Genomic DNA, 17,278 nt, shown 5'->3' with positions numbered 1-17,278 from the left:
TATATTTTCATTGAAATAGTCATAACTCATAAGTTCATGACTTAGAGATGCTGATAATACTGAAAAAGGGAACAGACCGGAAAAATAATTTCAACAATTTTTTGGGTTGGAAGATGGAAAACAACTAAAGAAATTTGTAATTACCTTTAGAAAAGATTGTAAAATGCATAATTGCATTTAGAGTTTATTTATTTAAAAAATGGTATAATAATAATTATATGAAGAAAAAAAATAGAGTTATTCTAAAGCAATTTTTATCCGTAAACTTTTAATATTAATTGGTTCACTATTTAAGTTTTAAGTTATTTTTAAAAATTACTATACTCGTTGATAAGTTAAGACATTAAGTCTTGTTTAATTTGGAATCCATTTGCATAATAGAAAAAAATATAAGAAAGTAATAATTCTACATAGAAAATAAAAAATAGTCATTTGAAATCAATTTTTATTTATAAATTGATGGTATTAATTAGACAATTATTTGAGTTTTAAATTTTTTTTTAAAATTATTAAATTCATTAATGAATTCAACATATAAAATCTTAATTAATTTTGAGTTTATTTGTTTAGTGAAAAAAATTATAAAAATATGTTGTATGTGAAGAAGAAACTAACCAAGTTATTTAAAATAAATTTTTACCTATGAATTTATAATATTATTGTGTTTTTTACTTTTTAATACTAATTAAATTGGTTTTTGAGTTTCAAATTAATTTTAAAAATTAATAAATTTTACGAATGAGGTATAGTTTGATTCCAAATTTATTTACTTAATGAAAAATTTAAGAAAAGTTAAAAGAAAGCTAGAAAACCACATGCAATTAAAGAAAAATAATATTTCAAGATTTTTTTGTATTAGGATTAGATTGTGGAGAGAGAAAAAATGGCATTTTATGTTTTTTTATTTTTAAAAATAAAAATAAAACAAGTTCTGTACGTTCTTTAAAAATTGTTTAAAATTTTACTTTATTTCTAAAAATTAGAAATAAATAACAATGACCCCACAATATTATGAAATTTTAAAAACAAATTTTTGTTTTTAAAAACATAAAACCGTTTTTTAACCACAAGATTGCTTGGAAGTTTTGATCGCAGGTACTTTTCTTAGTTGATTATGGGACTATGGACTTTATTGTCATTTCCATACATCAATCGTTTTCATTGTAGGCATTGGACCATTCACTCGGTGTTGACTATTGGGTGGATAAGCGGTGGTGCAGAAAAATAGTTTGGTAGGCATTGTGGAGCCCACAAAATGCGTGAATGACTTGACTAATTAAAACTTGAAACTGAGCTTTGACCCAGTACATTTAAAAAAAAATTCTAAAAACTAAACTTCTTTCCAAAATAATGTCTAATTTAACATGTGCCACAAAGTGCTATATCATAAAACTATAATTGATAATTATAATTTTATTTTTTAAAAATAGTTAGAAACCATAATTACTAACCACGGTTTTAACTTTAAATTTAAAGCTGTCACGATTTTAAAAAATGGTCAAAACCGTAATCATCAACTACGACTTTAACTTTATATATATATTTATATATAATTTTTAAATAAAAATATTATATTATTTTGATTTTAAATATATTTATTTTATTATTTAAAAAATAATAATATATGAAATTAAATAATTGATATTTTTAATTTGATATAAAAATAAATTTTTTAATTTTATTAAAACAATAGGCATTATATTTAATATAAATATAATTAGTTAATTAAAATTAAATATAAATAAAATATAATAAATTATATTTATTTAAAATAAATAAATTATAAATGCCTATTTAGAAAAAAATAAATAATATAAAGTATTATATTAATTAATAATTTTTTTATATATTATATGTAAGAGGTATATAATATCACATATATATATATAAAAGTTTAATGTAAGTTTAAAATTTATCACATTTTTATTTAAATATATAAATAAATTTTATTAAAACAATTGACACTATATTTAATATAAATATAATTAGTTAATTAAAATTAAATATAAATAAAATATAATAAATTATATTTATTTAAAATAAATAAATTATAAATGCCTATTTAGAAAAATATATATAAATTATTATATTAATTAATATTTTTATATATATTATATGTAAGTGGTATATAATATCACACACACACACACACACATATATATATATATATATATATATATAAAAGTTTAATTTAAGTTTAAAATTTATCACATTTTTATTTAAATATATAAATAAATTATTATCATAGATATGATATTATGAACTTAAATTAAAATATGATAAATTTTAAACTTAATTGAACTTATATACATGTGATATTATATACCACTTACATATAGCATATAAAAAATTATTAATTAATATAATAATTTATATTATTTGTTTTTTTAATAGGCTTTCATAATTTATTATATTTTATTTATATTTAAATATAATTAACTAAATATATTTATATTAAATATAGTGCCTATTATTTTAATAAAATTAAAAAATATATTTTTATATCAAATTAAAAATTTTAATTATTTAATTTCATATATTATTATTTTTTAAATAATGAAATAAGTATATTTAAAATCAAAATAATATAATATTTTTATTTAAAAAATTAAAATTATATAAAAATAGATATAAAGTTAAAGTCGCAGTTGGTGACTACGGCTTTGACCATGTTAAAACTGTGGAAACTGTGGCACAGACGCATTAGATTGAGCATTATTTTGTAAACAAGTTTAGTTTTTGGAATTTCTTTTTTTAAATGTACTATCTTGGGTCAAAGCTCCTTGAAACTATAAGGAAAATCCTAAATTTTATAAATTAATTTTACCTTGTTTCACAGTAAATATTTTAAAATTCAAATTTTATAAATTAATTTTATTTTCATTCATTTAAAAATATTTTAAAATATATATATTTTTCATAAATCAATTCATATTTTGAAATCACCTCGTATTTATTTTATTCAATAACATTAAATAAAATTATCAAATAATAAGAAAATTTTAAATTTCAAAATTAAATTAAAACAAAAAAAATTAAAATATTCACTTTCACTTCACATAAAATAAAAAATATAGATATTAAGAAAGATATATAAATATATTGAGAGTCAATATTTTTTTAAAAAATTTAATTATTTTAGTCTTAATTGTATTTAAAAAAATTTAAATATTTTATTTTATTGTTGTTGTTCGATGATCCAATGTTTGTTTTTAGAGAGAGAAAAAAAATTATAATCAAGTATCACAATTAAAAAAGAAAATCATAACTAAGGTGGTGATTGTATTTTTTGCTGAATAAAAAAAACTATAACTAAAAGTAATCTATTGACATCCTCCAACATAATTAAAGTGAATCTATTAAAATGTATTCACCTATTAATTGATGTTAATTATTATAATAAGTAAAAAAAGTCATTTTATAAAATAATTATTTAATTATATGTATATTTTTTAAAAAAATTAAAAGAAAAAAGTAAAATAAATTTATAAATTAAAAAAAATTATATTTTTTTAAACCGTGAATCATAACTCACTTTTTCCCGCATCAACCAGTGTGATTGGGTTGTTTAAACAATTTTTCTAAGTTGAAAGATGGGAAAACAAAAGTTGTAAAGAAATTTCTCTATTTGGATAATTCGTTTGCTCTTCTCTCTCTGGTTCTAAGTTGCAACGAAGGCAACTAATTAGGAAAATTACGGAAAATTCTAGGGTACCTCTTCGGTACCTACCCAAAAAGCTTTTCAAGCCATTGGATGTCCAAGATTACATCTTGGCCATCCATTTTAAATGTGAAATAAAAATTCTACTTAACCAGTTAAGGGAAGAACCGGTTGTGGCATTCTTTCTTCCTCCATTCTCAACAATTTTGGGTTTAAATAAAATAAATATTAGATAAAAATAGAATTGGAAAAAAATAAAATGATATAAAATTTGAAAACATATTTATTAACAAAAAAAATCATCATATATCAGAATTACGTTATTTTATTTTTAACAAATTATTAAACATTTAAATTCAACATAAAAATGAATATGGTAATATTTTAATATGAAATGAGTATTTTCATAAAAATTCAACATTTTGGTAATCATATGTAAAGTTTAGGTAATTAGATCGTCCTAATTTTTTTCCGTACTCTCCAAATTTTACATTTTTTGAATTTAAGGTTTTTAAAGTTAAATTACAATAAAATAAATTACTAATACTCTTTTAAGTTACTAATGATAGTATTTTCGAAAATAAATTTGTAATTTCAAAAATTTTTAAACTAAAAATCAATATGAAAAATGTGATAAAAGTACCAAACATGTATTTATCACATTTTTCATACCGTTCTCATATTTTTTGTACCCTAAATTATTTATATTTTTAAAATTTTAGATTTACTTTTTAACTTGAAATAACAATAACATAGTTTAATAATATTATTTTGAGTTATTATTGATAGAATTGTTAAAAAAAAAAATTAAACATTAAAAAAATTTAAAATTGGAAATAATGTAAATTATCCTAAAAAATTAAAAAATTAAAACACTAAAAAATTAGAGAGGATACGAAAAATGTGAGAAAAGGTATGAAGATTATGAGAAATCCTCACATTCTTCATACCTTACCTCACATTCTCCGTACCCTGAGTTTAAATATGAGTTAAACTTGGATCCTCAAACATCACTTAAAAAAAAAAAACAATATTCAGGAATCAACGGAAATAACTGAACGATGTTTAACATCTAATAGCCAGAATGATGAGAAAGTGATGGAGTACGAAGTGTCTGGGGATCTAACCTGCAAGTTGCCTCTTCACCAGCAAGACTGACCCAGTTCCCTGAGTTGCTCTGTTTTTTCTTCTTTCTTTCCTTCCACTGGCTACCCTCTCCCTTCCCACCGATGCCTTCTCAACCAAAGGAACCTCTATTTTCTATCTTCCTTGGCAAGTCTCTACTTGCTTTCCTGTTCCTCCATCAGCAGCATGGCCTCCTCAACTGCCAATTTGGCCATCCATGATTGCACGTCCAATCCGGCTTCCCCTCCAGCAGAAAAGGGGCCCCCCTCCTTATTCAAAAAGAAATGCAAAGAAGTAAAGAAAAACTCTTCCCCGGGGCCCCTCACCAAAAGGGGTCTATAATATTACTTTTAAGAAAATTAAAAAATTAAAACACTAAGTAATTGTAGAAGGTACGAATAATGTGAGGAATTGTACAAAGAATGTGAGGAATCCTCACATTTTTAGCACCCTTCGTCACATTCTCTTTACCCTCGAAAATTTTACAAATTTTCAAACTTTTCAAATTTTTTTTCCACATGGAAATACAATAATATTATTTATTGATACTAATTAAGCTTAGAAATGATGGAAATTACTCTTAAAGAAATTATGGAAGTTCGTACCCCATCTCACAAAGTTCGTACCCCATCTTACAAAGTTCGTACCTCATCTCACAAAGTTCGTACCCCCTCTCATAAAGTTCGTACTATTTCTCACAAAGTTCATACCATCTCTTACAAAGTTCGTACCCTCTCTCACAAAGTTCGTACTCTCTATTAGAAAGTCTATACCCTCTCTTAGAAAGTCCGTACTCTCTCTTAGAAAGTCTGTATCCTCTCTTAGAAAGATCAGTTCGTACCCTCTCTTACAAAGTTCGTATCCTCTTTGACAAAGTTTGTGCTATCTCTTACAAAGTTTGCACCCTCTCTTAAAAAGTTCGTACACTCTCTTAGAAAGTTCGTACCCACTCTTAGAAAGTTCGTACCCTCTCTTAGAAAGTTCGTACCCTCTCTTAGAAAGTTCGTACCCACTCTTAGAAAGTTCGTACCATCTCTTAGAAAGTTCGTACCATCTCTTAGAAAGTTCGTACCCTCTCTTAGAAAGTTCGTACCCTCTCTTAGAAAGTTCGTACCCACTCTTAGAAAGTTCGTACCCTCTCTTAGAAAGTTCGCACCCTCTCTTAGAAAGTTCGCACCCTCTCTTAGAAAGTTCGCACCCTCTCTTAGAAAGTTCGCACCCTCTCTTAGAAAGTTCGCACCCACTCTTAGAAAGTTTGTACCATCTCTTAGAAAGTTGTACCCTCTCTCAGAAAGTTCGCACCCAGTCTTAGAAAGTTCTCTTAGAAAGTTCGTACCATCTCTTAAAAAGTTCGTACCATTTCTTAGAAAGTTCGTACCCTCTCTTAGAAAGTTTGTTCCCTCTCTTAGAAAGTTCGTACCCTCTCTTAGAAAATTCGTTCACTCTCTTAGAAAGTTCGTACCCTGTCTTAGAAAGTTCGTACCCATTCTTAGAAAGTTCGTACCCTCTCTTAGAAAGTTCGTACCATCTCTTAGAAAGTTCGTACCCTCTCTTAGAAAGTTCATACCCACTCTTAGAAAGTTCGTACCCTGTCTTAGAAAGTTTGTACCCATTCTTAGAAAGTTCATACCCTCTCTTAGAAAGTTCGTACAATCTCTTAGAAAGTTCGTACCCTCTCTTAGAAAGTTCTTACCCACTCTTAGAAAGTTCGTACCCTCTCTTAAAAAGTTCGTACCCTCTCTTAGAAAGTTCGCACCCTCTCTTAGAAAGTTCGCACCCTCTATTAGAAAGTTGCCTCTCTTAGAAAGTTCGTACCCTTTCTTAGAAAGTTCGTTCACTCTCTTAGAAAGTTCGTACACTATCTTAAAAAGTTCGTACCCATTCTTAGAAAGTTCGTACCATCTCTTAGAAAGTTCGTACCCTCTCTTAGAAAGTTCGTACCCACTCTTAGAAAGTTCGTACCCTGTCTTAGAAAGTTCGTACCCATTCTTAGAAAGTTCATACCCTCTCTTAGAAAGTTTGTACAATCTCTTAGAAAGTTCGTACCCTCTCTTAGAAAGTTCTTACCCACTCTTAGAAAGTTCGTACCCTCTCTTAGAAAGTTCGTACATTCTCTTAGAAAGTTCGTACCCTCTCTCAGAAAGTTTGTACCCTCTCTTAGAAAGTTCGTACCCTCTCTTGAAAAGTTCACACCCTCTCTTAGAAAGTTCGCACCCACTCTTAAAAAGTTCTTTTAGAAAGTTCGTACCATCTCTTAAAAAGTTCGTATCATCTCTTAGAAAGTTCGTACCCTCTCTTAGAAAGTTCGTACCCTCTCTTAGAAAGTTCGTACCCTCTCTTAGAAAGTTCGTACCATCTTTTACAAAATATTGATGACAATTTCATAACAAATTACTAAATGCTCTCAATTGGATTAAAAATAACTCAGAAAAAAAATTAAAAAATCTAGATATTATAAATCATTACATATTTAAATGTCATTTAACATGACATTTCTACCTACAATAGTTATATATAAATGGAAAAAAAAAATCAAATGTTACCTTTTAACACTTGTAATCACTTGACATCCTTCAAGACATATAAAGCTTCATCTTCAAATTTAATCTATGAACAAAAAAAAAAAAAATTATATAAAAATATTAATAACAATTTGAGAACAAAATTTTATAATAAACTCATAAAAAATTCTAAAATCGTTATTTAACATCACATTTCTTCCTACAACAATTATATTTGGATAAAAAAAATATCAAATATTACCTTTGACACTTGTAATCACTTGAAATCCTTCATCTTCTTCATATAATACAAATTTTAAATTTTCTCTCTCAAAAAGTTTTAAACTTGATCTTGAAATTTGATTCATCAAAATACATCTTACATATTTTGTAATTTGATAGTTGAAATTATGTAGTTTTCATATTAAATTACTATCCTTTTTTTTATATATGAATAATGAGAGTATAAAAGTAGTAGGTAAGATTTTCTTTTTTTAGATAGAGTTAGGTAATGCATTAAATAATAAATTATATTTGATATTTAATAATAAATTATAAAAAAGTTGTAATATTTAGATATATATGAAATGCATGTGATTATTTCTCACCAACAAGTCATCCTTACCGATTTGATAAGTTTTTATAAATTTTTTAATGATATACACTTTACACGTGTCATATTTTTATTGGGGTCAAATATGGGTAGGTACCCAAAATGAAAAGTGGGTACCATAGAACAACCCGGAAAATTACTTGAAGTTTCATGGCAGGTACCAGACAGCTCTTCTTGGTTATGGAGTACGGACTGCCATTGCCATAAACTGGTGCAGAAAAATGGTTGGTACATTGCATTCAAGTTTCAGACATTGTGGAGCCCACAAAGCGCGTGAATGACCTTGGCTAATTTAAAAGCAAGGGCTGGCTCGTGTGTTCTTATTTTTATCGAGTATTTTACTACATAGCTTTATCCAAATTTAGTATTAATAATAATCATATTAAAATCATAAATTCAAATATTATCTGATTATTAACCTATTTAACTCATTTAATAATTAGATTTTTCTATTAATAATTAAGTTAAATTGAATCTTATAAATATCCATGTAATTAATGTCTTAATCAAACATGTTTTTGAATCAATCGACCTATTTATTTAAAAACAAATTTAAAATGAGTTAAATAATTCAAATATATAATTAGGTGAATAACGGGATTATTAAATTAGTTAACATGGTTAGATTCGTATTATACAAGTTGACCCAAAAATTACCTATTTATTAAAAGAATTATAAAGGTAATTTAACCCAAATTGGTTGCATCCTTCAATCTTTTTTTATATTTGGGTAACTTTATTTTTACTATATATGGGTAACTTTATTTTGACTGATAAGTGAAATAGTTGCTATCAAGGAGTTTGATGAGAATATTCACGATATTTTTTATATTTTCATTCAAATAGTTGCTATCAATGATAAGGAAAAATCATTTAAACAGTTTTTCTCGATTCAAATATGAGAAACCAAATAAAGAAATTTATAATTTGCCTTTTGAAAAATATTGTAAAATGTATTTTGAATTACCTTATTTTCTTAAAGATAAGGTTTGTTTCATCATATTTTCTAATATTTATTTTTAAAAACTATTTTAAAATTAAAAAACAAAAGACACAAATAATAGAGTCACAATGAACCGAATTTAATCTATAAAGTTATGAGTCTATTACTTGAGAGTACCAAATAGTACTTTTTGGGTACCCTACTAAAAAATACCACTTGATATGTTGCACTCTAATGTCATTCTATTGTGATCACAAGTATTGGTTTTGTAGCTTAGCATTTTCCAACTTAAATTAATCAAAACATTACTTGTTACATGTTATAAAGATTTTGTTTTATATCAACTTGGTATTAAAAAAACTTTTCTAAATGGATATATTAATGAACATGCGTAATGACTTTCCAAATCCTGTCTTTAAATAAAAAATAAAAAAAAAAGTCTATGGTTTAAAGCAAGTTGCAAAAGCTTTGTATGAAAAATTAAAAATATATTTGGTTCTCATAAATTTTAAGGGAAAATAAAAGGAAAAGAAGACAGAGAAGAAAAATAGAAAAAAAAATTAAAATTAATAAATTAATTTTATATATTATTTTAAATTCATTTAACTTATTTTAATTTTTCTATATAAAGGTTGAATAATTTAAAAATATAGAAGTTGTAGCTCCACCATTGACATCTCTTTAAATGCTATTGCAATACCAATCTCTACGGGAAAGAGAATAATAAAAAATATAAGATTTATTTGAAAACTATTTTCAAAAACGGTTTTCTATATTTAAGAATAAGAAAATATGAAAACAGTTTGATAAAAAAAGGCGGTTTTTCAAATCTTTGAGTCCACATATTCTGCTTCTTTTTAAAAATACACATAGTACTCAAAAGAAAAGAAGAAATGAGAGTGAGAGAGGCACATATGAAGCTCACTTTTGTTGATCCTGTTCAATAAAAGAAAAGCAAGCAAGTTATAACAGGCCCAAATCCAAATCAAATTAACCAATCTCAAATAAACTAAATGAAAGCCCTAAGCCCAAATCAAATAACCTATATAGAAGGTCCAAATCAAATAACCAAGCCCATACCAAAACAGATTCAAAACAATTATAAAGCCCAAGCCCAAAGTAATACACAATGCCCACAATCAAACTAAAACCCAAAACAATAGACCATGCCTAAATCACAAACAAGCACAAGCACAAGCACAAAAACAAAGTCCAATTTAACAAATCAATAGGCCAAAGTGAAATAATCCAACCAGGGGCTCAAATAAGAATTAAGCAAGGTCCAAACTACATATTAAAAGTGAAGCCCAAAAGCCAATGTTAAATATTACTTCCAAATTAAGAAACAAAAAATCCAAGACCCAAAGCCAAATCAAATATCAATCCAAACCAAAGCCCAAAACAACAAATTAAATGATCAAAACTAGGCTAAATCAGAGAACCCAAAGCCAAAAATAATCTCAGCCCATAGCCCACATCACATAATTGAAGCCTCGATCAAATGAATTATTAGTGTACCCAAACAAAATTATAAATGCCCAAAATGCAACAAGCCCAAAATCAAATGAAACAACTAAAACCCAAGATCTAATCCTAATAGCCCAAGATCCAATTAAAAAAATCAAAGTCTTTAAAAGCATAACATGATTTAACGAAGTAAAATTTCATAATAGATTTATAATATGATTTTTGTTTCCACTATTTTTCATTATTTACATTAATATTTATTTGAACACTCAGGTATATATCACTTGCATTGCATATGATTTGAGTATATTTTAGGAGTTGTACGGAAGATACAAGTTATAGGTTACTTGCAAGTTGATGAATTGTTTACAACCAATTCATAAAAACTTAGACAATCAATCTAAGGTTTTAGCACACTACTTCTTAATTTGAAGGATGACATGTTTTAGTTATCAGAATGAGTTTATATAGTGAGTGTACTCGTATGTATAGTTATACATTTGATAAAACTTACAGTGAGTCGTGACATTAATTATTGGGTAGTCATGACTTCACCAAGCCACTATGTTATATGAGTTCTCAACCTTAAAAGAATATTGAATTAGTGTTGAAAGCTTCAATGACTTTGACCTATAGGTAAAACTCTAAAGTGGTCATATATTCCTTATAAATCGAGTTACTATTAATTAAGGCAAATGACAATAAATATTTTTAATATAGGCATCATGATATCTTATTGTTTTGAGACAATATGTTTTTTTAAGTAATTATAAGGACTTATGATTATGAAATCTGTAACTCGCAATAATTCTTTTAGGGAAATTTAACATATGTTCTTAATGAATTAGAGTATATTAGTTGATCACATAGTATGAAGATCTAAGACTCAAGGATGATAAAAATAATCTTGAAAGGTTGATAGTTTATGTCTCATTAGATTATGGATACTATTTCAAATGGAGCCCAACATGCAATGAATACTATGTTAAAGACTTGAGAAATTGATTAAATTGAATTTAATAGATTTTATTATATTGATGTAACATCATAAGGTATTTGATTACTTTTGCAAGGAAAGCTGTGTCATGCTAGTTTAAGTTACAAAAATATGTTGCTATATACACAATACAAAGTTGAATATAATTGTTACTAAAGTAATGGAGACATTATGGTTAAAGATAGGGGTGACAAAATTTGATATGGTTCGTTAATACGACTTGAATCTAACATGCGTTTAGTAGGTTTGAATTTAAGTTTTGGTGAAATTCGCATCAACCTGTATAACTTGTTTAATAAATAAGATAGTTTTGATCAACTTGCATAATACAAATTTGACATGAATTGACCCATTTAATAATCTCATTGATTAACCTAATTATAAATTTAAACTATTTAACTTGACTTATTATTGAGGAATTGATTTTCAAATATTGCCACCCCAACTGGGCTAAACCAAGTTGCAGTGAACAAAGAAACCCATCACAATTGTTTTCTTCATAGATTGTGTGATAATTAAGCCACAAAAATAAATAAAAAGCACTTCAAAAAGACATGACCCATATATGATTTCCTCATCAAAGAATGCAGTCATTCACCAACCTAGGATACCTAAATGAACATGTTAACAGATCCAACATGGTTACAAGTGCATTATGGCTGCACAGGAGAAGAAAAAGCAAGCTGGGTTTCTTTCTTTAGCAACCAAACAGGAGGGTAAACACTTACCTAAGATCTTGGTGCTTTCTCTGCTTCCTCCTGGTTCACCTTTCTGTAGGGACCCCTCCCATTGGGAAACACGTGGCACGCAGCTCATGGTGACACGTGGCACGTGTTATCAGCCGGACCATCATCATCCGGATTCCCCTAAGGATATGCATGGTGCAGTTATCCTATCCGGACCGCCTCAAGGAAAGGCAAACGACGTTTCAGCTTCTCCTATCCAAGGAAGAGCAAACGACGCTGGCAGAGCGTAGACATCCGGATAATCTCCACAACACATCCGGATAATCAGCATAAGCCATCCGGATATAAATCGTCTGGATGGTCAATTAAAGTAAAGCGAGTCTTACACGCAATCACAACAAGCAGCCATGGCCCACATCTTGTCACCTGCAGAGTGAGAAGACAAGATGAAGTGATAGCAAGTCACTTCCCACGATCATTCTACATGATCACCTTCCCACGATCTCTGACAGCCGCATCACCTACCATGGTTTCTGACAGTCGTTCGTAGGGTGATAATGCTCCTACTGACACCTATTGTCATCATCACAACATAAAATATCTCATCACCATTAATGAGAGGAACAGTACCCCTGAAGCTGTATATATATGCCTTCATACGAAGAAGAGGGGGATCCTACTGGTAACTTCCTAACACCTAGAAAAAGGCCAACTGCCTCATATATCTTCCCCTCTTACCATGGCTAACAAAACCATCGGAGGGTGCGTCCGGACACCCTGTCCGGATGCCTTTTGCAGGTACAACCGCTGAATCAAGAACCCTTTGTGTGTTGAGAATCGTGTGTCCATCCATCTCACAGCAACGTGGACCACCGGATACGCGAGGTGACAACATTGGCGCCGTCTGTGGGAAGCTTTACTTTTTATTTTGATTCAGTCACTAGCAAAGATGGCCACACCTTCCCAAAGTCGATCATCTGGTAGAGGGGAGGAAGATAATCTCGAATGGCGTCAGGCCATTGAAAAAAGACAGTTGGCGAGCGAAAAACAGCTAAGAGCTCTCCTCCAGGAGACGGAGAGGTTAAGGGAAGAAAACGCTGTGTTACGCGTTCAAGCCTCAACGTCAGGTCCTCCTCGTCGTCAGCATTCAAGAGGCCAGGTGGCAAACTCAAGGCCAGAGCCAGAATCAATATATCCTGGGTCAACAGGAGCTGTCCCAGGAGCATACAACGCAAGGCCCCATGAGCCACATACACCTATGCCTCGAGCTCCCCGTGAGGAAAGCTCAGATTCCACTCATTTTTCAGCAAAAAGACAACGTGATAGAAAATCACAGTTGTCAAGTTCTATGCGCGCAAGACTAGGCCCACAAGAGCCTAGGAGATCAAGGCCACCAGTAGCCACAACCCGGGTGCCACGCCCCGATCCTATGATCGCTCCCATGGTGCAGAACGTACCTCCGCATCGTGACCCCATGGTCACCCCAGCGATGCGGAACGTTCACTCACACCTAGCGGAACGACCAGCTGGGAGAAACCTCTCAAACGAGCCACCCATTGGCTCCATCAGCAAAAGGCTGGATGACATGCTCTCCACGCCCTTTTGCTCTCATATCACCCATTACGAGCCCCCAAGGGGATTCCTCGTACCAAAGTTTTCCACATACGATGGGACCAACGATCCCTTCGATCACATCATGCACTATCGACAGCTTATGACGCTCGATATTGGCAACGATGCATTGCTATGCAAAGTATTTCCCGCCAGCCTTCAAGGGCAGGCCCTCTCATGGTTTCATCGCCTACCTCCTAACTCTGTTAACAATTTCAGGGACCTCTCTGAAGCTTTCGTGGGACAGTACTTGTGCTCTACTCGACACAAGCAGAATATCAGCACCCTCCAGAACATAAAAATGAGAGACAACGAATCCTTGAGGGAATTTGTGAAACGATTTGGCCAAGCCGTACTTCAAATAGAGGCTTGCAGCATGGATGCTGTCCTACAGATCTTCAAGAGAAGCATCTGTCCAGGCACTCCATTTTTCGAATCGCTGGCCAAAAAGCCTCCTACAACGATGGACGATTTGTTCAGACGTGCTAACAAATATTCAATGCTCGAAGATGACGTACGTGCAGCCACTCAGCAAGTTTTGGTTGCCGGATGGGCTTCTAGAGATAACGCGGACAGACATGCCAAACCTCCGGACCGGCCAAAACCAGTTGACCGGAGGCAGGACGGGCCGAGTCGTCCGAATAGGCCGCCCATCACACCCCTATCCGTATCATACGAAAAACTTCTCCCAATGATCCAAGGGTTGTCCGACTTCAGGTGGCCTAGACCCCTCGAAACGGACCCATCCATGAGAGACCGCAGCAAGAAATGCGCCTTCCACAAAGACCATGGTCATACAACAGAGACATGTCGGTCCCTCCAGTATCTAGTTGAAAGGCTCATCAAAGCAGGACATTTAAAACAGTACCTCCGCTCAGATACTAGAGGAAGGGACGCATCTCAACATCATAACTCTGGGGCCCCGAGGGCCCCAGTCGCCCCCAAGGCTGTCATAAACTATATCAACGGGGGCCCATCTGACGAGGAATACGATTCCAGGTGGAAAAGGCAGAAATTGCTGCGAGCCGCGTCAATACGCGAACGCATTAATTCCATCCGGCCGGGTCTCGCTGGAGAGGGCCCTCGCCCCATAGATGGGGACAATCATTTTCCCACCAGTAGATCCCACCCGGACGCTACAGCCACATCGCGACGCCCTCATCCTCTCCCTAGAAATAGGAGATTTCGATGTAAGACGTATCTTGGTCGACCCAGGCAGTTCAGCTGATCTGGTGCAAGCATCAGTCGTTGGCCATATGGGACATAGTCTCGCGGGTCTCGAAAACCCCGGACGAATCTTATCCGGATTCAACGGGTCATCAACCACATCCTTAGGAAACATTATACTGCCGATCCAAGCTGGCCCAGTCACTCTCAACGTGCAATTCTCAGTGGTACAAGAGTTATCACCCTTCAATGTCAACTTGGGACGCACATGGCTTCACTACATGAAAGCCATCCCTTCCACATATCATCAAATGGTGAGTTTCCTCACCAATGAAGGGCAAACTGACTTGTATGGCAGCCAGTTGGCCGCTCGACAGTGCTATCAAATAGCACGAGAAGCGGGAACTAGCCAGGAGGATGCATCTCCCCCTGAACCCAGCCATACGCATGACCAATAGCAATTATTGGGTCCGGCGGACAAGGATCCCCCGGCAGCAGATCCCTTACAAACAATCCAAATCTCAGAAGAGAATGATCACCTCACGAACATCAGTTCCCTCATGACACAAGAAGAAACTCAGAGCATACAAAATATCCTTCGAAACAGCCATGACATCTTCGCATGGACACATTCGGATATGAAGGGAATTCATCCCTCTATTGCCTCTCACAAGCTTAACGTCTTTCCAGCAGCCAGACCCGTGCGACAGAAGATTAGACGCTTTCATCCGGATAGACAAAAAGTTATCCGAAATGAAATTGACAAATTGCTGGAAGCCGGATTCATCAGAGAAGTATCTTATCCGGATTGGTTGGCAAATGTAGTGGTGGTACCAAAGAAAGAGGGCAAATGGCGAGTCTGTGTTGATTACACCAATCTCAATAACGCATGTCCAAAAGACAGTTTTCCCTTACCACGAATAGATCAAATTGTGGATTCCACTTCCGGACAAGGGATGCTCTCTTTCTTGGATGCCTTCTCCGGATATCACCAGATTCCCATATCTCCGGATGACGAAGAAAAGACAGCATTCATAACACCACATGGCCTCTACTGCTACAAAGTCATGCCATTCGGACTCAAAAATGCTGGCGCCACTTATCAGAGATTAATGACTAAAATCTTCAAACCTCTAATAGGCCACACGGTAGAAGTGTATATTGATGACATTGTGGTTAAAAGCAAAACCCGAGAGCAGCATGATCTTCACTTACAAGAAGTTTTTCACCTCTTGCGAAGGTATGGCATGAAGCTAAATCCTTCTAAATGCGCCTTTGGAGTAAGTGCTGGCAAGTTCCTGGGATTTATGGTCAGCCAGAGAGGCATAGAAGTCAGTCCGGATCAAGTCAAGGCAGTCATTGAAACACCCCCTCCCAGGAACAAGAAAGAGTTACAGCGCCTCACAGGCAAACTCGTTGCGTTAGGGCGTTTCATAGCCCGCTTCACTGATGAGTTGCGACCCTTCTTCTTGGCGATACGAAAAGCTGGAACGCACAGGTGGACGGACAATTGCCAAAACGCTTTGGAAAGAATTAAACATTGTCTTATGCATCCACCCATCTTGAGCAGCCCCATCCCAAAGGAGAAGCTATACATGTATTTGGCTGTCTCAGAATGGGCAATCAGCGCCGTTCTGTTCCGCTGCCCTTCACCAAAGGAGCAGAAACCTGTCTACTATGTCAGCAGAGCATTGGCAGATGTAGAAACCAGGTATTCAAAAATGGAGCTAACAGCCTTAGCTCTTCGAAGTGCTGCTCAAAAGCTCCGCCCCTATTTTCAAGCCCACCCAGTGATTGTACTGACCGACCAACCCCTTCGTAGCATTCTGCACAAACCAGATTTAACTGGGCAAATGCTACAATGGGCCATCGAATTGAGCGAATTTGGAATCGAATTCCAACCCAGATTATCCAAAAAAGGCCAAGTAATGGCCGACTTCGTGCTAGAATATTCACGAAGACCCAACCAGCACCACGAATCAAGTGAACAGGAGTGGTGGACTCTACGAGTTGACGGAGCCTCACGCTCATCAGGCTCTGGAGTTGGGCTCTTACTACAGTCCCCAACTGGGGAGCATCTGGAGCAAGCCATCCGGCTGGGATTCTCCGCGTCTAACAATGAAGCAGAATACGAGGCCATCCTGTCCGGATTGGACCTCGCCCTTGCTCTATCCGTCTCCAAACTCCGGATCTATAGCGACTCGCAGCTAGTGGTAAGGCATGTCCAGAAAGAATATGAGGCTAAGGACGCACGCATGGCGCGATACTTGGCCAAAGTAAGAAGCACCTTACAGCAATTCACCGAGTGGACAATCGAAAAAATTAAGCGAACTGACAACGGGCGCGCTGACGCCTTGGCCGGTATAGCTGCTTCCCTCCCCATCAGAGAAGCCATTCTATTGCCTATCCATGTACAAACCAATCCTTCTGTCACAGAAAATTCCACTTGCAACACCATTGAGGCAGACCAAGCGGATGATCAAGAATGGACGCATGATATTGCAGAA

The sequence above is a fragment of the Vitis vinifera genome, chromosome 13 (assembly GCF_030704535.1).
Source record: "Vitis vinifera cultivar Pinot Noir 40024 chromosome 13, ASM3070453v1".
In the NCBI taxonomy this organism is placed as follows: Eukaryota; Viridiplantae; Streptophyta; class Magnoliopsida; order Vitales; family Vitaceae; genus Vitis; species Vitis vinifera.
The sequence above is the reverse complement of the archived record's forward strand: the minus strand, read 5'-3'. Positions refer to the sequence as shown.